The sequence below is a fragment of the Bombus fervidus genome, chromosome 15, assembly GCF_041682495.2.
Source record: "Bombus fervidus isolate BK054 chromosome 15, iyBomFerv1, whole genome shotgun sequence".
Taxonomy (NCBI): Eukaryota; Metazoa; Arthropoda; class Insecta; order Hymenoptera; family Apidae; genus Bombus; species Bombus fervidus.
The window spans coordinates 8412660-8438590 of NC_091531.1; the positions used below are offsets into that span (position 1 = coordinate 8412660).

Consider the following 25931-nt stretch of genomic DNA (forward strand, 5'->3'; position numbering starts at 1 on the left):
GAGAAATGAAACTGTTCGCTTCAAAAGTAAAGGTCAGACGATTCGCTGGCTCGATCTAGCTCTTCGCAAACGTTTCAAAATCTGCTTTCCACAAACACGCTATATACGCGTGTTATATAAAAATTGTTATTGCACGTTCGTCATCTGTGGCAATGAATGAAACGAAAGTGGCTGGTTCGCGAGAGTAGAGTCGGATTCCGATTCACTTTCGATTCCTCCCGTAAATAGCGAGAGACGCGTGTACTCGCGACAAATATCGGCCGAGCGTATCGCAAGCCCACCTCTCTCGGAAATAGAATACGTTCTAAAAATATACGGCCCTATCTGCGACGAATAGTGCATAGGCGTCACTATAGCGATGTAAACTATGACTGCGTCTACGTGCATAAAGCGAATTCTTTCGCGCGCGCACTGTGTCACCGCGAGACGGTGACACGCCGTATTATGCTGGTGTCATCCTGGCGCGCAATTTTGCCGTGGTCAGTGGCCAGTTGACTCGAGTAAACAAGCGTGTTAAGCGTGCAGAAAATTCACTGCTTTTGCTGCTGTATTCTGTGCGCAATATATTAATTCGTTATTAATGAAAATTTCAACAGAAGCGAATTCGGGACGAATACTTTGGATTTGGTGGAAATTTGGTTCTCGCGGTTTTCGACGATTTCTTTCAAACTTGCAAATTTGCAAATTTAAACGAGCCATAGGTTTCGAACGCGCGAGCTTTTGCGTTTCTCTGCGCGCAAGGTGGAAAAGTTTCGAACTTTCCAGACTACAAAATATTCGCTCGTCGAGTTTTCAAAATTTCGGATTTTTCAATTTTGTATAAGCCGTGGGGGAGGGGAGGGGAGGGGGCTTTCCAATTTTAGAATCGCGGAATTTGAAAATTTCGGATTTCCAACGCGTCAAATTCTCGAGTTTCGACAATTTTGTAATTTCCGAATTTACAAGCGCGCAGTTTCGAATTTCCGAATTTGCAAACATTCGGACATTTGAATCTTCGGAATCTCAGATTTTTCGGTTGCTGAAATTCGCGATTTTTCTCCAGGTATAATAAGCTCCACTTCCGTTCTTACAATTTCCCAATGATTCGTCAAAGGGTAATAGTCGAAGAACTCGTAATTTGTAATCGCAAATTCTTTCTACGAAGAAACGTGTTTCTTGTACGACTGTATACAACAGACTGCTTTAAGACCGACAACTTGTAACTGGTGACTTGCAAAATTTCGCCGACAATATTATTTCAATCAAATAATATTCTTTCGATTTTACTAGCGCGGCATAATGTTGATATTTAATTTCCACGAAGAATTTCATTTACAAAATTCAACTTCCATATAATCGAATTACGCAACAGCTTCTGTCCATCCTCCAACGTGCACTCTCTCTTTCCTTTGTAATTCCATTTCCTCGTATTTTTTACTATTTCAGATAGTTTCTTATAAATTGTTCATTTAATCGAGAGAGTAACGATTTGACTGGAAACGAGGAAGATGGATAACCGTGATTGGTCGTAGAGAGAACACGATACAGGCTTTCTGCGTGGAAGTGTCCCTCGCAACGTTCTTATTACAAATTCAAATTTAACGACTGGCCGCCGTCGCTTGGAAATTTAAATCTACAGATATCGTTACTGATTGCAACGAATCCCAGAGCAAGCTCTCTCGATTGAGAACGGTGGTTGACGCTCGTCGAACGGATCTTAGAATAGCGATTCGTCGATAAATGTTTTTAAGATCGAACCAACGATTTTTCAAACGATCGATATTTGTTAGGAAAATTTTGAATGTCCTTAACAAGATATAATTTCTCTAACGTATCGTTTGAAGATATAACGAAGTAAAATATAATTCTGAATCTATTTTTTTTTCAATATAATTTAGGAAAATTCTTTTCCTAGAGGATATTATAATAATTACATTATAATAATTATATATAATTACATATAAAAAAAATAATATTATCACGCGATTAATTTCTCCTTTCAAAATTATTATAATATAATTATATACAGTTATTACATATTATTATTATATATTATATAATATATATTTATATATTCAATATATAATATATATATTCAATATATATTCAAAAAATAAAGTATTATCACGCGATTAATTTCTCCTTTCAAAATTATTATAATATAATTATATATAGTTATTACATATTATTATTATATATTGTATAATATATAATATATATTTATATATTCAATATATATTCAAAAAATAAAATATTATCACGCGATTAATTTCTCCTTTCAAAATTATTATAATATAATTATATATAGTTATTACATATTATTATTATATATTGTATAATGTATAATATATATTTATATATTCAATATATATTCAAAAAATAAAATATTATCACGCGATTGATTTCTCCTTCCAAAATTATTATATATAATTATATTATAATAATTTTGGAAGGAGAAATCAATCGCGTGATAATATTTTATTTTTTGAATTACATATTAGTCGAGGCAAGTTAATCGATCTTTCGAATGTAAAGGAAATTCAGCTCAAATCTATCGAATATTTAAGTTTTTGTTGAAACGTATGTTCTCGTGGTAGATTTGTATAGTAAATTTCGATCGCGGATCACTTTGCAATATCAGACTCTTGCGAGTCAGTTTTTCAACGTTAACAAAATTCGTTTTCACATGGAAATCTAACCTTCTGTGAAAATAAATTTTCGCAATATAGTAAATTTCGATGGAATATCTGGCAACCACCGACAGGCTACGGTCGAGCGAAATTGCTTTGAGGTTCCGTCGCGATATTCGGCAAAACATTGAATCTAACCTAAAAAAAAATCTAACCTTCCGCAATGAAATTAGTGAAGCCATAGTTTCGCAAGCTTCCAATAACCATTCTGTTCGCTGAAACGATTGTCAAAATCCAGCAAGGAATTTGCAATCTTTTCGAGCCTGATCTTTATCGATAAAACAGTACACAGTACGATAATACAGTTTCTGAACTGATATGTCCATTTAAAAAGGAATCGAAGTCGTCGATATAAATGTTAATCTAAAACGTAGGTGAATTTCGTCATGTTGCGTGGTATAGCTGAAGAATTATTCAGGTTTTGCGAAAGGAGATTCGTGGACGTGTTGCAATCGAAAATGGAACGGCGGATTGCGATCTTTCGCTGAAAATTTACCATTTGTTCGAGAATCGTATGAGCGTTCTTTTCTCAGATAGTTACCAATGCTCAAGGGACGCGGATGTTTTTAGAAAAAGTAGCACGTTGCAGAATAACGAGAGAACGTGTTTTAGAAACGTTATGGAAAACCGTTCCAGTTGTCTTAAATCGCTTATCGTCGAATACGAAATTATCTCTTGTTCGTTACCTAATATTCTCAAGCGCAGTGAACGGAAAACGTTAAAATTTAAATTGCAATTTATGAATTATACGATACGGGAAATTTCCAATTTACAGCCTTGAGCTTTGTAAATTTAAGAAAAAAAAAAGTCTCGAGTCTTAAAAATATAAGAATTAATTAATTCATTTAGAAATTAGGAAAATCCCAATTATTAAGAACGTAGTATTTAAAAGCATCAGATTCTTAAAATTGGCTGATTAGAAATTTTCAATTCCTTTGTTTTCTTTACGGACCCGAGTATTATCCTTTTCGTCAATTTCGGAAACTAAATGCTGCGCAAACCTTCGTCATAATACTGGTTTAATGTTTCAAACGATATCGTATTACGTTCTCGCGTATCGTCAAAATTCGTTCAACTTTTTCGAACGTGGCCCGGGGGCCTACTTGATCAGCCAACACAACGCCCTGCACGAAAGAGAGGAACAGAGAGAAGAACGGTTGCTTGCACTGCACTCGCTAGCTTGTCCCAGGCGTCTCTTTTAATCTCGAATTTTTTTCAACGATATATTTCTTTCGAACAGCTCAAAGCGTTCTTCGAGTCGTGGTTTTATCCGATGTTACATCGATAGCGGGTGCGATAAGGCTGCGTAGCCACAGGCAGCTCACGGTTCTCCTGCGGAGGCTGATAAGAACCGTGCATTATCACGGTGCACATCCAGTGTCGTCACACCAACAAGAATAACGCTTCTTCCACGCCGAGATACGTGTACTTTCATTACTCATAAGTATCGCGGTACTTGTTTATTTTTCAGATTAAGAATCCACCAGAATTCCAATCGACGATTCATTTTAGGTTAAGACAATTCAACTTGCGTACTGTGTAACACAAGCGACAAAGTCTATGGACGAATAAGTCTCGTCGAAAAGTTTGTATTGCACGACACTGAGCGTGTGTTCTATGATAAGACATTTGGTAATTTCCCGATGATATTTCAAATTGATTTACTTCTCCGTAAGTGTCCCAATGTTAAAAAAAAAAAAAAAAAAAAAAACTGTTGCGTTATCTAATTCTATCTAATTCCCTTATCATCGTACGGTAGCGTTACGATCCTAAGCTTTCTTTCTTTCTGTTAAAAAAGGATAGACATTTTATAAATTGAAAATTTAATCGACTTTTCTGAGTTTGGTATAGGGAACAAGATAAAACAAGCTAATTTTCTTTCTTTGCTCAGTAAATCTTGTTAAATGGCCGACCAAAGAACGTATTGGTATTTCGAATAGAAAACGAACATTAGGAAATAACCAATAAGGATAAAGAAATTGGTAGGAAGAATAATAAAAGTGTAGGTTCGTGTGGAACAGATTTAAGGAATAAAAGACGGCGATAAACACGGGTCACCGTGTTCTGCCTTCTGTAGTTCTCTGACGAGTTTTCTGTTTCTTTAGGTGTACACTGTACACGAACGAGCTTGTGCACACACGCGCACCACGCGGCGCGCCGCGTAGTTACGTAAGGACGGACGCCGACTTGAAAAACAGCCTTTAGCGTTCCGATTTCTACACCGTGACCGCGTTGCAGCTCTGCTATTTTTCTCGCGATTCCTTTTCTTTTCTCCCCGCTTTGAAATTTAAAATCCCTTTGTCACGGCCAGACGATGTCGTCGATCGCCTCGTCCACGCGTTCTCTCGTACCTTTGCATCGAAGGAGACTTTTCACCAGTTGCACACCCGATTTAACAACTTTGCGAAGTATCTGTTCCTCTTATTTTATTTTATATCGATACTTTTATTTACCTCGTTTTTCATCTCGTTGTTTTTGGAAAATTTCTCACTCGAAAGGATCGCGGGATAAATCCTTTCGATCTTTCTGACGAAAGTTACAGCCCTCCCTCGGTTATTCTGGATTTTTAGCAAGCTGAATTAGATTGGGGTTAGATTTTATAGATTTTTAGATTTTTATACCTTCGTGTATTTCATACTTTTATACTTTCGCTCAAGCGGAACGTTCGTTTTAGGTTTTTCGCTTTTTCAATTTTTTTTTTTTCAGTTTTATCAGATTCTTTTTATTCTCTTATTCGAATAATTCTACTTTGAAATTTCATGTTCTTTTTTATCGACACAGGTTCAACGCGAATGGGAGAATTCTAATGGATATTCACCTTTAAGTACTTTATGACCGTGTTTTCAGCCGCTCGTATATTTTACAATGTTTATGGCGTTCGTAATCGAGGCTCGTCCGAGGCCAAAATGTTTGATCAACTAAAAAAATTTTATTTTCCTTTCGACGACTACCTCGCGAGGCCTTTGTCCGTTCTCCCGCTGAAATTTGCTTCACGCGCTACACGCTCCTGTTATTACATTTAATCGGCCAATAATAAAATCAATTCACACCTGATTTTAACCTCTGATCTTTTTATCCTAGACAACTATGTACGGTTAATAGACATTGATAAAAGCAATATTTCAAATTAATCAATATAAATAAAAGAGCAATATGATTGAAAGCGAGAATCGAGAATCGAATAGACTATACGGTCTGTGCATGGACGTCCTATTCTACTTCGGACAACTCTGTTTCGATAACTTTTGCACGATACTGTCTTTCCACAATACATAGCTGAAAAGTCGACAGATACAAACGTATAAATTAATAAATAAACAATTATATTAAATATTGATAAAGACATAGTTAATAGTAACAGTAACGTTAACGATATTTAATACTAATCGGTATAAATAAATAATGAGCGATAGGCGAAAATTGATGACGAAAAGATATGCGAGTTGGGTGACGTTAAGTGTGACTAATCGATGTTGCGGTTTCAAAGCGATTGAAATATATTATGCGTGTTTCTCGCCACATTGCAAAAGTTTCTATAAATTTTATGAAATGTCAGCTATTCGTTACAGATAAACATGGAACTCGAGCGATGCAGGTATAGTTTCTGAGTTTCAGTTTATGCAGAGCTATTCCTAGTATCAGTTTAAATTTAGCAGAGCATTTGATCCCAGTTGTGGCAAGTGGTAAAGAATTAACAGTAGAGAAACGTTCCACGACCGAGACTGCAAAAATATAACAAAAATATCAGCCGAATTGCACCAGGTGTCCAAATACTTATGGACGATAGCGTACGTAACAGCTGACAGAGATTTATAGCAGCGAATAAAGGAATTTTCTTTTCTTTCTTTCTTTCTTTTTTTTTTTTTTTTTTTTGTTGTTGTTTTCGCGAAAAATTGCAGACTGGATACTATGCAGAAAAGGCGGTAATTTAAAGTTCAGGGAACGATGTTTGTCCAACTCGTAACTAGGCCAAGTCTAAATCGACGTAGTCTCACGAAACGCGAAATTTCAAATGCAAATGAGATCGGAATAATCACTAGCGACGTGACTCCTTTTCACAGACTAGATAATGCCAGGCCGGTTTATGTATCTGAAACAGTAAAAGTTAAATTCTTTAATCGTTTATTTGGTTTCTTAAAAATACGCGAATTTTTTTTATTTTTTTCTGAATTTGTACAATTTTATGATTACGAATAGATGAAAGTAATGTGTATATAAATAACAATAAATATTCAATATAAATCTAACTTTATAATGTAGGATAAATTTGGAATAAATATAAGACAAACAATTTTCATCCCCCCCCCGCCTTTCTCCTGCGATTGAACCAATTTAAACCAATTTAACAAACGCAGCGCGATTCGCACAAAATCTTCGATACATTTAGAATCGATCATTTCCCAAGAATCTGAAATATCTCCGACTCGTTGTTTTTCAAAGCTTAGTTCCCTGATAAATCAACTCGAACCACAATAATCTTCAACAATTCGAAAACAACCGCTCTTATTCATCCACTTTCGCTCGAATTATCAGGCTTATTCTCGGCCGTGCGAGTGCGCAAAGAAAATATTTAATCGCCAATGTTTGCTTTCAATATAAAAGACCGAAAGGGAAAAAGAACGTACAATCGGGAATCAGATATTTGACGAAAAGAATCGTAGCGCGCGAAGGGCGCATGCGCCTCGCATATCTGTCACAGTCACAGAGTGCATCGCTAGTGATGGGATCAAGTATAAAACGTACCTATAAATTCGAATCAGATTCATAGCTCAAAGTTCATTTCATAGAGCTCGAGTACTACATCGGTCTACATACTGATCATATACGATTCTTCGTATCAACAGAGGTTAAGATTTTTCTTCGTTAACCACAATGGAAGCTTAATAATATGGCGACTGATGATGCGACACTAGCGCCATGTGGGCATTAACTAGCGACCGGACCAAATTCCATATAGTAGTCGCGAAAAACAGTTTCGAACGAATAGAAAATTTTTAGTAAGGTGTTCGTAATGTTTCAAAACAACTCGACCGATATCTCTTCCTCTTGGGGCTGCTTCTTTATTTGCCAAAGTACTCGTAGAGGATTCGTATTTGCTAGTAAGGTTCGAGTCTAGTTTAAAGCCGCTCTTCTTCTCTTGGAATGGTTAGAGAAGGTTCGTATTTAGTGAGCGAATGCGACGTACTTGAGGCCATCGCTATACGTCAGCAATCTCTAGTTAAATAATAGAGGCGACGACCCATCTTCAGAAATATGCGAGCGTAACAATGATATACGCGAGTTTATTCCAGGGAAACCAGGGATATGTTGTCGGAAGACAAAGATGACCTGGTGACCCTGTGTTATCTAACCGGACAGAGCAAGCAGGATTTCTTTATTCTCTTTTTCAAGCTACCTCGCTAGCCAAAGAATCGATACCGCTTCGATTTCGAGCTCGTTCGTGCGATTCATTCTGCCTGACCGACCGAAGTCGCCCGATTCCCTATGTTACCGACCCCTTTTCGGCTTATTGGCTGAATCCATGCATAGGTTATCCCTCTTCCGGGACGGGGAAACCCTTCTCGGGCGAAATGCATTTTTAACCAGGCCACCGAGGCATTTGCGAGCCAGATCTTCGCCGTAGGGATTACGTCTCGCTCGACGACGATCCTTTTAAAACGCGACGCACGTCTTACTGGAGCATGAAACGCGCTTGAAACTTCCTCTGCCTTTTGTGATTCTAGGGAATTTTTGTGTGAAGAGGTATTTTTCCCCTTTCTGGTAAATGCGAGAATTTGTATCTTTGACGAACGATGTAAAATAGAGGTAGGAGGTTAGAGGATAGTTTAATATAAAAGTTTCGTGACAAATTGCATGATAGACATTCGTCTGTGAAGGGATATCACGAATTCCCTGTTGTTGCCACATATCGTACCAAACTTTAAAAGTCTGAACTTGTCATTCTGATCCAAACCTAACTACAATTTGACCAGACTATAGTTCAAAACATTAAATATCCTGGATTTAATTTCTAACCAAGAATTAAATCCAGATCCTCCATTTATTCCCAATTAAACTTCCTAACTTTAATATGGAAAGCTATCGCGAAAATTCCAACCGGCATCATCTCGAAGCAAGGTGCTATCAACGAGTGCAACATTTTCGTTTGTCAACGAAGCAAATGGCCGATAAAATCGGCGGCGGATCAAAGAGGTCTGGCAACCTGACGTCGAGTGTCGCGTCTGTTAATCAGGGGACGGACGTTTACCGAGAAACGTCCGGTCAAAACACTCGCGAAATTGGGACGCGTGCCTATTTTTCGAGCGTGACGCAATCAGTATGCGCCGCGGTGCATCTCGAGCTGAGTCTAATGTTTTCAACTCGAGCAATAATCATGCGAAGTCGAGCCGGGTCAAGCCACCGAACATTTAATTTTATCGTGTCGCCACACGGTTCTTCTTCTCCGATAAAACGACGCGTCTCGAAAACAATCCGAGACGGTGGCCACACGAATGGAAAACGATGAACCCGCGACATTTCAACGTGTTTCGCTGTGAAATATCGTTGACCTGGCCGTGAAAGATACGGTCGTGCGCGAAAGTTTCCGGATATATTTTTCACTTTATATCCCTAAAGCTACATTGTCAAGAGTTTTAACTAATATTATAAGTAGATTGCGAATTAATTTAATTTAAAAAAATTTTTAGACATTTGATCTTTAGTATGTTTACCAAAATTGCGTTAGAATATAGCATATAATGGATTTTTTTTGGAATAAATAAATTATATTTATAGAAAACGAGACCTATCATATACAGAAAATGAAATCTGTAATATAATAAATAAATTAGATTTGTAGAAAGTGAAACTCACGATTCTCTCTCAGTGATTTGGTAATGTTTAGGTTAGGTTTTACTTGCAATGTTACATCCAATTGATTTTTGAAATTTTATACATTTATGGAAAGATGAAAGGTATAAAAATGTGTAAAATACTAATGATATCTAAAAGTATCTACAACACCATATAAATGCGTCAAATAAATGAGGAGGAAGAGTGAAAGGTGTTTTTGGTGGCAAAGAATAGGAATGGCGTATTGGTATAAAGTTTCTATGGTTTGATTCTGGGTTTTGAGGTTAGAAGTTTCGAACAAAAGTGAATGGAGGATGTTGTGAGTTTTGAAATGTAAATATGTAATATGTAAAGTGATCGATCGAGAACTTTCTCGATGATCTTGAACATTAAGGTTAGGAAGTTTCATCAATCGTAAATAGGAGGTTTTAATAAGTAATACAAAATTGGTAGGTTATATATTTTTATACAGTAACATTGCGTAGAGATATTGTATATCGTTGTGTATTTACATCTACTTTAGTTTAAGTTCGGATTTTCCAATAAAATTACGTATCACGAAAACAATCGTTTCTTTAGTTTCTTTTCGAAACAGTCGTCGTATTCATCACATAATGATTTGAAATGAAATTTCATTTTACCCACTAACTTTAGAGGTTATTATTCTCAGTTATTCTGGAATGTTAATCTCCAAAAGCAATGTAAATTGTATTTATGACTTTAATTTGTGAGTAAATATAATAATCGTGGTTTCTCGTAAACTTCTTGGCGATACACTTCTCGCAAGGTCTTCGAACATCGTAATGCAATTACCAGATAATATTCGCGATAAGTTGCAATTCGTACGTTCTGCTGGAAAACGCATTTCGTTGACCTCGCCGATGTCGTAACAGGCTGTCTGATAAAATTATACGATCGTGTTTGCCTTGCCTTCAGATAAAGTCTTTCTCCGTTCGACGACAAAAATAACTCGAAATTGCAACTTCATCCATTTCGATGTCCATATACGAACAAAAATAATACAAAATTCGCACAAAATTAAGCCAATTCAATTTTACTTTATCATCTGTTAATTAAATGCAAAAATCCAATTTAAACCAAAACATTAATATATTCAATTTTTCACTTAATTATAAATTCCTTTTAAATTCAGTTATATCGGAATTTATTAAAAATTGAAATTTTCTTAAATCGCTTAGATCCTACCATTCGAAATAATTATTATATCATTAAGGGGAATTTTTTTCACGATCGATTGATCTGACGACTTAATCCGAGCTAAACCGAAGAAACGCTGAGTAAATTCGAGATATCAGCTTTACACAGCGCTTTAGACGACGCAATAAAAGAAAGTTGGCTGGCTTACGGTTGGGCGTACGGAATAATTAGGTTTACATATTGTCGATGGATCTCGGGAGGATCATTGTTGTTATCCAACATTCGCTTTCGTGGCTTTCCACGCGCGGAAACCAGCTCGAGGTAAATGCAGTGTGACGATCAAATTGCTCCTTATCGGCTCGATTCCACGGTATTGTGGAAAATTACACGTAGATGGCAATTCTTCCGATGAGATTTAATTCGGAATATCTCTACCAATTTGTAATTCCTTCTTGAAGCTTGCAAACGCGAAATTTTATTCTATCCGTCCGATTTTCCAAATTTTTCGATTTCAACATTTTATTTTAGTATCTTATTTTTCAGCACGAAGAATCTTTATTTCTTTGCTTTTTTACACAGTTCTTTCAAATGCTGATCTCAGAATTTTTCTTCTCTCTGTTATAACCTCTCAGAATTATTTCGGTTATGTTCAGTTAGGTTAGAATTTTAGGTTAGAATTTTAGGTTAGATCGAAAGTTCTGGTTACTTCTATTACTTGATAACTTATTTTATTAGAACTCGATTACCTGCGTCGATTGTAGAGGTTCGAGGATATTATCTGAACCCGTAATCTTATCTTTAAAGAACAGATCACGAAAGATTCAGATCTGCGAACGGATATATCGAAGTTTGTTAAGAATTTTGATAAGAATTGGGCTCGAGCAAGATTAACATAGGGGATTAAGTTTCTATGAATTTTAATTGGTTTTATAATAGGTAATTGATTTAATTTTACTATTGTTAATAGTTTTATACGAAATTTGTAAATATTCGTAACTCTTAGCGCAACGATAGAATCAAAGTTGGTTAAATTCGCGACGGTGCGTTTCAAAAACGCAATCGACTGTCTCGGCTGTTCAATTTCTTCGTTTCGCGACGCCTGTTGGATTTAAACGAGCCCAGTGTCTCTCAGTTGACTTTACTTTCAATAAAATGGCAACATGTTCTCCTTAAGGAGTATAGAAATAGAAACGAAGGGCCTGGTCAAAGTGAAATGTGGTGTTTCTAATAACTTAACCTGAGAGCCATTGTTACATTGACTCTGGCGGCAATAAAGGTCAATAACTATTTGCCTGGCAAGATACTTACGCAATTGATAGCTAGGTGCAAGGTATTTCTGGCTGACATGTTCATTGGTGGTCGCTAGATCGAACCAAGTGGATTCTTTCTTCTTTCCCGGCGAAACTCCTTCTGTGTTCTATCGTTCAATTTGCAGATTGAAAAGGAAGAAACATTGTAGTAGATATTTTAGGTTAGGAAATATTGAACGTGGATTTAAGATTATTTATTATTAAATTTACTTATTATTGCAATTTAATTATAAATTAAATTGAGAGATGCTCGTTGATTGTGCTGGCCTCGAATAGGTTAGAATTAATTATTTATAGGTTATGCGTTGAATTATTACTATAAATCTATAAAAATTGTATGTAAAGTTAAAAACATTAAAACATATTTTCATGACTATTTCCACATTGATTTTAAACCAATCTAATTTTTACCCAGTTTATAATTTCCTTTGTAAACAGGCCCCTTTGTAGACAACTGGCATACGGTGTTCACGCGTATTCAGCAGATATTTAGCTTCTCGCAGCTTGTTTAGCTTCAGCGATCTGCACACAGAGTTAGACACAGTCTATTCCACTTTTTATTTTCGTTTATAAATATTTTCCGCGTATAAATATTTTTCTTCGCTGATATTAACGTGGTGACATCGTTTCGATAATATGATTTCCTCTTTGCCTTCGCGGACGACATACGATGATCCATCGAGCCACGTTGATTCTCGAGCGAACCTAGCGTCAACAGACGATACGTAAATCGTTTTTTGCTTTCCTGCCGTAATGAATACACGAGAATTACCATGAGGATACTTTGTAGCGTGCTCGATCGCGCATTATTATCGAACGAGTGTTAAAAATGATACGAGATGTGTTATGCAGCTGGCTGAAAGGGGTACATTATTCATTTGATCTCTCCAGCAGCCTTGACGCGGCTCGTAGTCAGCTGATGTGGCGATCAACTGATATTCACTGGTGGCACTAGAGCAGAATTTATATTCTTCCACTGAGATTCACCGATACGAATTAAATGAGAAAAAGTCACTACGCGTACTACAATCTTGATCAACGTTAGCAAACTAACCTCTATTAATGGAAATTGGAACTTGTTCTACCATAGTTTGAGTCTGTTATTGTAATATGATTTCTTTCTGTTCCGTAAGAGAGAAACTTTTGAATATTCCGAAGGAAATAATTCTACGTTTTATAGTTTAGTAACTAACCTCGCCAAATAGTTGTTAAAAAAGCCTTACAAGTACAGTTCTTACGAAAGAAATTCGACACAATTGATTGGAGAAAATAAAAGTAATAAAAGAAATTTTGAAAGAAAATTAAAAAATTTAGGTGGAATAAGTAAATATAATATTCAATTTCTCAGTTTTACTTTACGATTATTTATTTCATGATATAAGTACGCGCATATAAAATTATGTCAAATGTTGGTTTGATGCCAGTCCAACAACATGATGAAGCCATTCAATGTAACTGAACCGTGAAGCATCGATTCCCCAAAATATCTTCGATCCTTTCGATGTAAAAAGTAATGGACTTTCGTAAATTGCCAAGGCTTGTAAAAGTTGTTGGAGAATGGATAAAAAGGGGGTCAATAGTCCCATCGATAAATCTCATTAACTCTTGAGAGTCATCAAATCGTTCGTTTATCTCTTTTTTCGGTTCAACAATGATGGCAGTCATTGATCTCTGTCGCGGTGACAAGATTCGGCGAATATTCAGGATTAAATTTATTACGAGCGATTCTTCACCGAGGACGACAACGTAGCGTTCAAAACTAACATGAAATATTAGAACATAGAATTTAGAGATCTGTGGTCCCTAAATCTGAGATTTCAAACTCGGATGTCAGATTCTGGGAAACTAAAGATTTTTCATTTATTTGAAACAATTCCCAAATCATAACCTCGATAATTCAAAACTCAATAAACAACCACATATTTGTAGTATTTATAATTACAATTTAGGATAAACCTGCCCAAAATTTACCCTAACCTTTTCAAAAGGTCTTTTCCAGCTAAATCATCGCAATCCATAATATCAATTTCAAATTAATATATAATTCCAATTAAAAAATTACTCAGACATCAAAATGGACACTAAATCTATTAAAAATGTATCCTAACCTCTTTCCACTCATTGCTTCAGCCATTACAGATCATAATCCTGATATAAGACCAACAATCCTAACCAAAACCTATCAAAGGCACGTGGTCAGACATGTAACCACGATAAGCAAGCGTTAAGGTGCAAAGACGAAAAAAATATTGGCTCATAAATCGATGCTAAAGAATTCGACCTTGCTCGACGACCAGCCAAATTCTCGTCGCCCAAGAACCTATATACCCGGATCGATTCAACCGAACAAAGCTCTGGCCTCTCTCTGAACCCGTCCCTGGTGATCGATCCTCGGGAGCATAGCCAGAGAACCGGATCCGATGGCGCGCCACTCGCATAAAGAAGCGCGAAAACGACGATAGTACGCGCGGCGACTTTGACGCCGGCCAGAGCCACATCGTTGCCGGGCGTAACAACTGCGAAGCTGCAGCCAGTGCAATCGTCGGCAGACGGACTAACTTCGCATGACGTCACCTCAACCAGCGTATCATTTTTAGCCCACATATACAGCCGCGCTGCTCGAGGTCCTCTCCTCGCCCTCGCCGCCGTCGTCGTTCCACCGCGTTCAGGTTGGCTGTGTGGAGATATGCGTGTACGGATGGCCTGGTGAATGCACACACGGCCGACGGACTCTGTGGACAGTGCGAGTGACCGAGTGCGCGGTATAGGCCAAACTCATGCAGCGACGGGTTCGAGTTGAGTAAGATTACGGTTAACAATTTGGAATTGTTTCGAAACATTTTGTATAGGACGAATGATTAATATTGGAATTATTAGAAGAAAGACCAATTTGCATCTTTTTAGAAAAATTTTAGGTGGGTCAAACTCAGCTGACGGTGGGTCCCAGTTACCATCGCAGTTGTTAAAACAATTGGAGTTATGTTAAACAATTTGGAATCAGATTATCGTGAGATAGAATATTAGTTTCTGTTGAGAGAATTGAATAATTTGGAAGTTCCTAGACAAATTTTGTATAGGGTATATTTAGTTTCTTATAGGTTAGAATCGGTTTCCTCGCACATGTTGCAAATTATTACACAACATCTTTCTAACCTTTTAGCTATAATAACGAACACATCGTAAATTAGTTTGGGTAAAATGTAATTACTCGGTAATTAATAATTTTATAATCTGAAAGATTACGCATTGAGTTAAACTTGTTTAGATTTGAAATATTCGCGAGTTGTTCGAGCATCTCGGTAGATGCAAGTGTAGGCACGAGCTCATGTTTTTGTGGGAGATGGTAGGTTCCTCGATTGCATTGTGGGCGCTTTCCCTTGGCACTAGTGACCGAGCTGAAAACATTGCTCGCTCATACCGAGAGTTCTTGAGGACGATAGACTCGTGTGGTCTTTGCGTCAGTGGTTCTCATCTCCACTTCTTTAACTTTCTACAATTTTTCTTCAAAGTCCTGACAACTTACTTTTCAACTATTTTATATGCTTCTCACCTGTAATGAAATAAATATTGAACGAGTCTACTATTTCATACATAAAAAAATATTTAAATTGAGCAATAAAAATTGAAATGTAGATGAGTTATGAAAGAAAGTGTCATAACCTCGACAGCTTTCATAAGACGAAAGGGAACGATGCGTAGAGGCACGTACGATGAAAGAACGCCTCGAAAGAACTCGTAAATGATGAGCAAGGTGGGCAATGAATGGGGGAATGAGCACGCTTTCAGCAACTGGGGTTAGAGTGCTTTTCGTGGGGACAGTTTCAAGGAAAGTCATGGAATTGGAAGCTTCAATAATTTTAGAAAATACCACCCTTTAATCTTCCACTTGTTTCTTTTGCTAAATCTTAACGAACATTTAACACATTTCCATCTTTAGATATTTTTCTATAATATCTCAATATTTAACAATATCGTTTAGCGATTATTTGACAATATATAATTTATTTGTAAAATTTTATAATCTTTTACAGATTGTGGAAATCTAATCTTAGAATTTTGTATCTTTATTTTAAAACTTTACTTGCCCGAGTTTACTTCTTTTATCAAACTCTCTACTATTAAACTTGTTACCCTTATACAAGGCAATTTATTAACAATTTAGCAGATTATAAACCGTGATGTTAATGTCAACTTGTAAAACTTCCTGCATAATATTAATTCAATTGATCAAGATGGCGCTGTCGTCTTCGTGTATCATGTTGTCAGTTAAACGTGAAAGCTTGAGGGATATTTATGGGATATTTATTGGTTAAGTGGAGCGACTTGATGATAGGGAATTTTTGATCACGCCGAAAGTAACATGACGGCAGATTGGCCGTTTCTGGCAACGGTGGCCGGAATGTGCATCGCTAGCATGTAGTAAGGACGAACCGAGGACAATAGCTGAGGATGCATTTTTGTTCCCTGGACGCTTGATGAATCCCTAATAGCTATGGGAGTGGTTTCGTTCACCGAGATATCGTTATAAACGCGCGCCATATTACCGTTTTCTTTAAACTAGTTCCGAAAACACCTGTAACGTCTGACAACCGTTGTTTAACACGATTTATTAATATCTCGTTTAAAAGAAATTCCTAAGGAATCCTCTGTCTTTAATAAAATTTCTAGTATAGCACTTAATTAATAATAATGATATACATATGTAAAGCGATTAAAAAAAGGAACATAAACAAAGTCTACTCTCTCGCTAACGTCCCGGTTCCGGAATGGCTTTCCCTGCTTGAGACTATACAGTGGACTATACCGTCTGTATATAGACGTCCTATTCTACTTCAAGCGACTCTCCTAACGACTCTCGTACGATATTGTCTTTACGTGACAAGTAGCTAAGAAATGAATAAACGTAAGCGTGTAAATATAATCATATACAGCTAGTAGGTACAGATAAAACGTATATTTAATATTATTCAGTATAAATGAAAAAGCAATAATCGAAAGTGAATCGCGCTAAGTATCCAATTACTTATGGTGTACATTGTCGATCATAGGAATCCCCTCGAACACAGTGGCTAGGATAAATCAATATTGGAAACAGTACGGACTAGATGTTCGTCGGCACAAGCAGCCGAGTCACGAGTGTAAAGGTTAGGTTTGCTTATCTCACGCGAAAGTTGCATTAATAATCCAGCACGCTGGTTTTACATTGCTTAAATGGAACAGTAGACTTCGCTTTTAAGCTCTCGTATGAGGAATCTAGCGATCTAACGATAGACCACCAGAACTCCAGTTTCTGCCTGATATTTTTCGTCTCGGGTTTCCAAACGTGCTCCTTCTCCTCTCGTTCCGAACGCTTACAGTTCAACGGCTAATGACTGCACCTTTTTGTTGAGAAATGATCACGCGATTCGTTCTGTTTGCAAATTGTTGAAACGTCATTAGCTAGAGACCGTCGTTAATTGTCCTAGGGATATTTTTGACTAGGTTAGGTTTTAATCACCAAGCGTTTGGATATTTGGCAGGCTGTGTACATATCGGTTAAAAATTGGGGTTAGGTTAGATTAGATCTTGCATCGCTTCTTCATTGCGCTTTTCCAAATGCATTTAATCATCTATCGATTCGAACAACGTTTATGGTTTATTATCCAAACGAAAATTAGAACGCAAAAATTCCCCAAATACATCGGTCTAGTAACGAACTTTCATAAACTTTTCATCAAAGAGTCGATGAACTTAAACAGTGTACCTGAATCAGCCTGGAAAGTACTTGGTTACAAACAACTCTTGGCTCGGTTCCGTTTATTGGACCGTATCGCGATTACTGATCACGAAACCGAGGAGCGTAGTTTCGCCTGGCGGTTCACGTTCGTTGAACGATCGTTGACGGGACACGCGCCACGAAATTCGAGCGGGTCGCTCGTAAATTGCGCCAGCAGTTTCGTCTCAACACCGGTTGCGCGTACTCTCCTCGGCGTACACGCGTGTGCACTTGTTCACGCAACGCAACGTGGCCTCCGGTTATCCGTCGCTTCTTTTCTCTCCCATCCACGCTAATGGGCGTTTCAGTCTGCCTGCAATTGCATTATACGCGCGCGTTATGCAACCACCGAGGGCTCTGGATCACACGCCCTCCCTCATCCCCATGTTGCTCGCCTTTTCAAGGGTGAGTTCCTGGGGCATGCACGTTCAAGCCGATAGAGTCTCGTTTGTCCGCCTCTATATCCGGAACGAACACGAACGGCCTTTTTTTAATTTCGACCGGTTTACGTTAACCACTAAAAATTTCACAAATCGTACAAACTCGTCCTTTTTTTACTCTTTTGTAATGTGACGCAAGTTGTCGAATATACGCTGTGTCTTAGACCTGTGAAACCATTTAGGAAGTTACAATTTTTAAAAGAAAGTGTCGAGTGCATTGGTGTTGATCGTTCGTCAGATTCACAAAGTTGCTGAAAAATTCCCGAAAAGTTTCCCTAGAATGCGTGACTGTGAAACCTATGAAATCTTCTAACCAATTCTGCTGATCACCGATTAGAATTCCCTAGACAAATAATCCCACAAATTTTAGGGAATTTTCTCGTATTTCCCTAGGTCTCTAGCTTCCTAGGAAGACAAATTTTATCTTCCTGTCAGTACCAGCGAAACTCTTAAAAATTCTTCTTATTGAAATCAAAAAATTAAATTTTCCCGTCCACGTGTCCATTCCAATTTTTCCCTGGGTCTCGTGGAAATCAGAAAATTTCAATTTATTTCTTACGTTTGTCAATCGATAGAAGTACGATTGATCTTAATAGCTGAAAAATACCACTCGATATTATGGATTGGAGAAACGTAAAGAAGTCACGTTCGTATGATAAAGTGGCGATGAGTCTACGCCGGTGTCCTCGACACTTGGTTCGGCCCAAATGGCGCTGTCGATGCAGTTTTTTCGGTGTATTCTGGATAAGTAGTCTCGTGGTCTCGAACGTGACGCGGCCATCAGCGTTTGTGGCGAGTATCCTTCGAATTCCTTTGTTCTTGCTTGCCCCCGGGGATCATCGGGTTCGCTGCTCGGTTCGAAACGTTATTGGATTACGTTCTTTCTGCGGTTTCTTTCTACTCGTACTCTTACAAATACCACTACGCACTACCATCAATTTTTTAATCATTCTTACGCACCTTCGCCGAGGAACTGCTTGCAAAATTATGTTGGCGCAAAAAGATCTGCGTTCGTTGAATACGTCGTTCGAAAGTTTTCGATTTTGCTATCGGTTCCATCTTAGAAACTGCGTTCCGATCGGCAAATTAGGAACCTTGCGTGCGAGATAAATTGTAATTCGCGATATCGAAGAAACACTCGAGGTGAAGTTAATTCTTTCGAAGCGAGAAACTTTGTTGCCTCATACGCCGTTATACGTACGTACAACGTTACGCGTAATAAGGTTAATTTACTTTCTCCAAATTTCGGTGAATTATTCCGTCGACCACCATAAGAAAGATCTCTCTTACAAAATATTAACTCGATCGATAGGTTAAGAAACAATTTGACTTGACGAATTCTCCATTAAAATTTATACTCGTATTCGTATAATATAAATCGCCGACGGTGAATTATTCGAATCGAAGATATAAAAATCGCAGAAATTTCCTTACGTTCTATAAACTGGAAAAAGATTTGTCGAGACGATAAAAATCATAGAATTTCCAGACGTTCTATATATAGTCCGCGTATCTATTAACCTCGGATCACAGTTCGTATATGTGTATCGGATCTCTATGTCTGAATGTTAATCAGTAGAATTTTCATGACTAACGAGATCGTTCGATGGCTGGTTCGACTCGCAACTCTGGAGTTCGCAGTCGCGTAAATATTTATCGGGAGACGAGGGGTCACTCGGCGGAAGTGGTAACATCGGTATTGGTATAGGTCAGTTTATTTTCGAGCGGAATACATTATCGATCGGCCGTTAATCGTATGTATGTATATGCGATGTAGGTACACAAGCGGACCGGCTCTTTGTGTCGCTTATCTTATTCGTCTTCCTCTCTCTCTTTTTTTTTTTCTTCTCGACGAATAAAAAATGGTCTGCTTGCACGAGAGAAAACGTGAATCATCAATATATACATTCCACTCTTTCGACGTAAAATACGCTCTTGTAGCTTCGCTAATTTTACTCGAGAATCGAGTTATTATATATAAAAAAAAAAAAGAAAACGTAGAATTTTATTTAAACGATCGAGGTTAGGTTGGGGTTAGGTTTTCGCGAGTCTAGCGAATGTTCAAAAACCCATAAACTTTACGAATATTTTGAGAAACTGAAAAAGCGAACCGTGTCAGCGTTGCGTCCCAAAGGACGTTGCAACGTTTCAGTAAGAAAGGACGTCCGCTTTATTTTCACCTTTCTTTCGCCAATTCAAGCCGAACGCAAACGTTTGGTCGAGCATGAAACATCGTTTTACGAGGACAATGAGAGCGTGCATGATTGCGAGGACGTAAAATAGCCGGCACGGCAATGACACGGCGGCGAAGGATCCTCTTGGACAGACAGTGAGAGAGAAAAAAGGAAAAAGAAAATAGTAATTTGCAGCCGGCGAACGAGAGAGCGTAATAACACTCAGCCTTGACCATGCTCGAGTCGCACGAAAGTGAACCTGTTTGCTTGCTCTAGAAAATCGCTGATAAACTTTCATGCTTCTTCCATTGGATCTTGCGCAGCGAATTCTCGCACCATCTTTGTGTACAATACAAATAGACGTGAATTTATAGCACGCTTGGCAAATAAAGAACGAAGTTTAGATTAGGTTAGGTCTAGATTTTTAGAACTCTGGTCTTTGCACTTGACGAGACTCGGCAGATTTCTTTCAAAATAACTTCAACGAGATACGCTGTATTTGGATATTCGACGGGGGAAATTAACCGCGCTAAATATATTGCGAAACTTTATGAATAGGTTAGAAATATATTGCGAAACTTTATGAATAGGTTAGAAATATTGTGCGTAGGAGAAACCGAACGACAAGGCGGATCGCGATTGGTGCGATTTACCGGGGACAACAGATATTATTTTTCCCCCAGAAACTTGGAACGTCTTCGAACATTCTATGCAACAAGGTCGCGATAATATCCGGCGAACAGATAGAAAGAAATCGATTGGCTCGGCGAGGATGTCAGGAAACGGGCGTCTACTCGCGCGGGAACCTCGCCATAACTCGCGCCATAACTGTGAGGTTATGTAACATTACGGATAGACGAGGCTCGGGGAGAGGTCTGTCAAGTCTGAGAATCATTGACACGTCGTCGTGGGAATAGAGAAGAAACTGTGTGACAGCACTGTCTCCTTTCCTCGGTTGACGGCAGGCAATATATCTAGGGAATTTCCCCCTGTGGGACTTGAATTAAACAAGAAACCACTCCTCTTCGAGGAACCACTTAGTAAGTATCGGTAGAATTCTATGAATATCGTATTTGAAGCAGTTTTCGGGTATTTCGAAGCTTAGGCTTACATTCTGATTAATTTCCACCTAAAGGAAAGATAAAAGGGCAAGGGATTTTCACGAGAATTCTTATACTAACGAGCACAATTTCTATACATTGTGATTAATTTCCACTTAAAGGAAAGATAAAAGGGGAAGAGTGCTATAGCGGATTTATCAATAGGCTAGGGATTTTCACGAGAATTCTAACGAGCAGAATTTCTATACAAATTTCTCCGGAGAAATCCCAGCAAATCTTTGGATCTGCGCGTTCCATAATATTCGACATGCCATATTCTTGTCGTTATGATGGGGTCCACATCGCACTTCTTCTGGTCTTACTCGATCGATAAGAAAAATCGATCGATAAAAACTGACGAACAGCGCCGCAAAATTCTTGAAATATAACGAAATCACGTTGCAGTCGTCGTTTTCGCAGCCGTTTCAGTTAAACATTTCAAACGGAAGAATATGGAATTGGATGAACGATCGCGAAGGAGTTGCACGATGACGGGAAGAGCGTAAGAAGCGGCGGAGGATTACAGAACGAATTAATTAACCGGTGATCAGCAGGTATTGTTCGTTCGTGTGAACGAAGGAAACGATCCAGGCGAAAGAGAGAAGGTCGCATGACGGAGGAGGCCCGAACGAGAGAGAAAGAAAGAGGAAGAGGGCCGTAGGTATCGTAATACAATACTATTAGTTGAACTTGAGCTACTTATGAATGACCTTGTCTGGATCAGCCATACGTTTTCACTCATACCACGCTGTTAGCGTGTCCTTTGACTATCGCGTGTGTGAATGCACGTCCTGTGGTGGCTATGTTCATTGTTTTTTCTTTTTTCACGCGTCGGATAGTCCCGTGTATCACAACTGCCAGCTTGGGTATCACAACAGGAGACGGGGCCTGTTTTGCCTGCTATTGAAACGTTGTGCTGTCAGTGTTGCAAAATAGAGGTGTTACGTTTCCCTACGTCCAAGCGGATTCTAGATGCTTCGTTGACCAAATGGCACTCGGTCGCACGTCCTTCTACACGTTCTATGGCGTAACACGAGTGGACATTTGTGACATAGATCGTTAAGATAATTCCTTTCGTCGAATTTTTTTTTTTTTTTTTACACACGTAGAATCATTTCGACGACTAACTTTACCTTTCTACGATCGTTCCTGCGTCCGACTATTTATAATCACCTGTCTGCATCAAGTAATCACGCATAGGTGAATATTAGAAATATAACATTAACGCTGCTGCGATCATTCATCCTATGTAATCATCGTTGCCAAATAGCCAGGTAGAAACGGTTGCAGGTAGTAATTTATTTTTATTAGAATCATTCCTACCTTTGACCAGTTATAGTCACGCATAAACGAATACTACGAGTATTTTCCACTATTACAATCACACTTACGACGTTCAATCTGCCTGGTCATCATTTTCATAAGTAATAGTCACGGTTGGCGTTAAAAACCCGGTTGGTTATAAAATGACAAATTCACGGGGAGCTGGTTACTGTTCTTTTCCGTGCAAGAAAATTACGTTGCAGTGGCGCAAGTGCGGCCAAGTAACATTATCGAAGCCATTGCTATTCTTCTTGGCGCTGCTAGCGGTCGAAGGACAATGGGGGGAAAGAGATCAGGCATAGGGAAGGAAAGAATGCAGGAAGGAGAGTAATAGGAAAGGGGAGTGGGGCGAATAATGTGCCCGAGCGCCTCGACATCTGTCCGGAAGTGCGTAGACGCCTTCCATTTTCGTTTTCATTTGCATACGTTGTCCGCTGTGTGGCCGCGTCTCGTGCCACGATGCAATCGTGTCGAGTACCGTGACAAACGGGATCGTTGAGGACGCGTCTTAATTCGACGCGTAGCCATACCTTCAAGTTCGATATGCTCGACAATTTTTTAACGCATAACTCAAATTTTAGATTTGTATTATTCTTTAAATGCAATTATAACGATATATAAAATGTCTGTGTTACGGTACATTGTAATTGTAATTAATACGTTTGTTTATTAGTATCTGATGTATTTTCGAGATATTTTTGCTTAGTAAAAAGCTCGTTACGAAAAGGGGGTCTCGTTTCTAGGAAGACAATGGCGAAAACAATTCTCCGTTTTCTTTCAAACTAGATTCGTATTTCACGCGAATGCTATCCATTCGAATCTTTGATAAACGGCCCGTAATTTATCCGGCCATTGTGTGTGAATTACCATCGTCGATATTCGGCTGGCTCCTCTCTATAGCGACGTTCGTCGTCGCTGGCTTTTGTAGTCGCGCGATCTCCGCCACCATCTTTCGCAATAATTTTAAAAGGCCGCTTATCCAGCCTCAACCGTCCGCCGTAGATTCACGGAGATTCGATCTAAAATGCGCGGTTACACGGAGGAACCACTTCGAAAGTCGAGTGAGTGCATGAGATACGCGAATTTCTCTCGAAACAGACATTCCTAAAACTTTTCCTTCGAGCTATTCCAGTAACACGTCTTACAGTCTTTTAAAAATTCAAACGTGGCGCCATTTTGCAATGGTGCTCTGTGTGGTCACATGCTTCCAAGAAGATACCATACATTTCCTAAATGAGTATGAAATTGTATATCGTCGAATATCACTGGCCTTAGTACAGAGAGATAAAGTTTTTGAATAAACACAATTATCGTTGATCGTATAAATCGTAACTATGACGTTTATTTGTATTGTAGAATATCCCTAGATATAGGAAATTTGGAATTTTTGTTGGTAATAAATAGGAAGCGACGAATGTGACTTCTATAACCTGTCTCTGAATTTGGGGAGAATTTCTTTTGGTTTATTTTTCGTTATAGTCGTTATGAATTATACTTCTATCGGTGACTAGACTGTTGTTTGATAAAGTTATGTGTCTTGCGTGGTTGAAACTTACCGTTTTAAAGCAGTGCGAAGGTACAGGTCCAGTCCCACCTGACTTAAAAATATGCTTCCCACAGTGACTATAATCACTGCATCCGAAAATAGCTGATATAGTCACAGTTCAAGTACTCCTATTTAGCTCCTAATTTCACTAGAAACGATCCAAGTCTACATAAATAGTCCTGTCTGTGCATACACACGAGCCTTCTATCTATTTGCCTCGGTGATGATAATCAGAGTACCCAAAAATAGCTCATATAGTCGCGATTTGAAGTGGAATATACGAGTTGCAAGTTCCCTAGGGAGATCGAAGAGGGACAGGGTCGCCACTGTGCCAGTTTAATTTCGCATTGACGTAGGTCCAGGGAGCTGCATTGTCTGTAGCACATTGTGTTCGCATGCGTAACACCACAGGGCCGTGGCCGTCGCGTTGCGAACCAGGCTTGATGCGTGAGCCTCGTTCTTTGTTCCATTCTCACGTGAAATGGCCACACATAGATACAATATTGCGAGTGTGTATGTGTGTGTATGCGCGCGCGCCTCGGCCGACGATCAGAGAGGGTGAAATTAAAAATACCGTGAAACCCTCCGTTGCAGGCCGTCTCTATGTTTTCCTCTGACGCGTTCAGGGCCGTCGAGCACGAAAACGGAGCCCTGTTTCCCTTTTGCCCGCTCGATCGAGGCCACACCGCTGATTTATAGGGTATTTACCCTTCTATTTATGGTCTGGCTTGACGGTTGGTTCTAATGCTGCCCTCGAAGGGGCTACGATTACTGTTGGTATTATTATTACGAGATCCTGCTTGACCAGGCCCTCTTACATGACTCCAGTAAAATTTTATGCCTTGTGTGTTGCAGATTATTTTTGCGTTGAGAAATTTATAGATGTAACGACAAGATGTTGGGTAATACAATCGACGAAATCGTACGAGGAAATTTTGTAGATTCCAGGGATTACGATTTTATCGTACCATTTGTATTCGATGTAAAATCGTATTTTTATTTATTTATCAGGGAGTAAAATATTATGTTTGATGTAATATCGTTTTTTTGATTTTTCGTATTCGTATTTTACTGAACCTTAAAAAGAATGCATTTGATTGAGTTATCGTAACATAACCTTAAACATAACCTTAATTCTAAAAAAGATCGGGATCGAAGTTACTAGGTTAGGTTTGTCTTTTAGTTTGCACGATATTTCTCGTAATTCAGGAACGAGAGAAATGTTTCATTATTGGGATGGGTAATCGTGGACATATTAAATTCATCAGCTTCGTGGCGGGTTTGCCAGGATCGTTCGGGGGTCTCAGACTATGCCTGTGCGTTCCACTTTGCCTGCGTATTCCGTGAAAATTAATTTTCTGACTCCTCAGAGAAATGCACGTGCATTAAAAGCAACGTGCCCTGCAATCCACTGGCAAACGCGCGCCATTCCATTTTGAAAGATATTACGTTCTCTCGTAGAAAATTTCCTGGCTCCTCTTACGTTCAATTATAATGGTCAAAATTATTAATTGCAAAATTTTTGATCATCCTTTTTAGGTTAGATTATTAACCATTAATTACGTTGTAGCGATTATGTAGTATTACTCAAATTTTGAAAGATCTGGACGGATGATTTGTATTAT

At 38.5% G+C, this 25931-nt stretch overlaps 1 protein-coding gene across 5 annotated transcripts in view; it reads left to right on the forward strand.

The window, feature by feature from the left end:
• The window catches only part of Ecr (ecdysone receptor), a 198716-nt gene that overhangs the window by 47203 nt on the left and 125582 nt on the right, over positions 1 to 25931 (forward strand). The gene's annotated exons all lie outside the window — the stretch shown is intronic.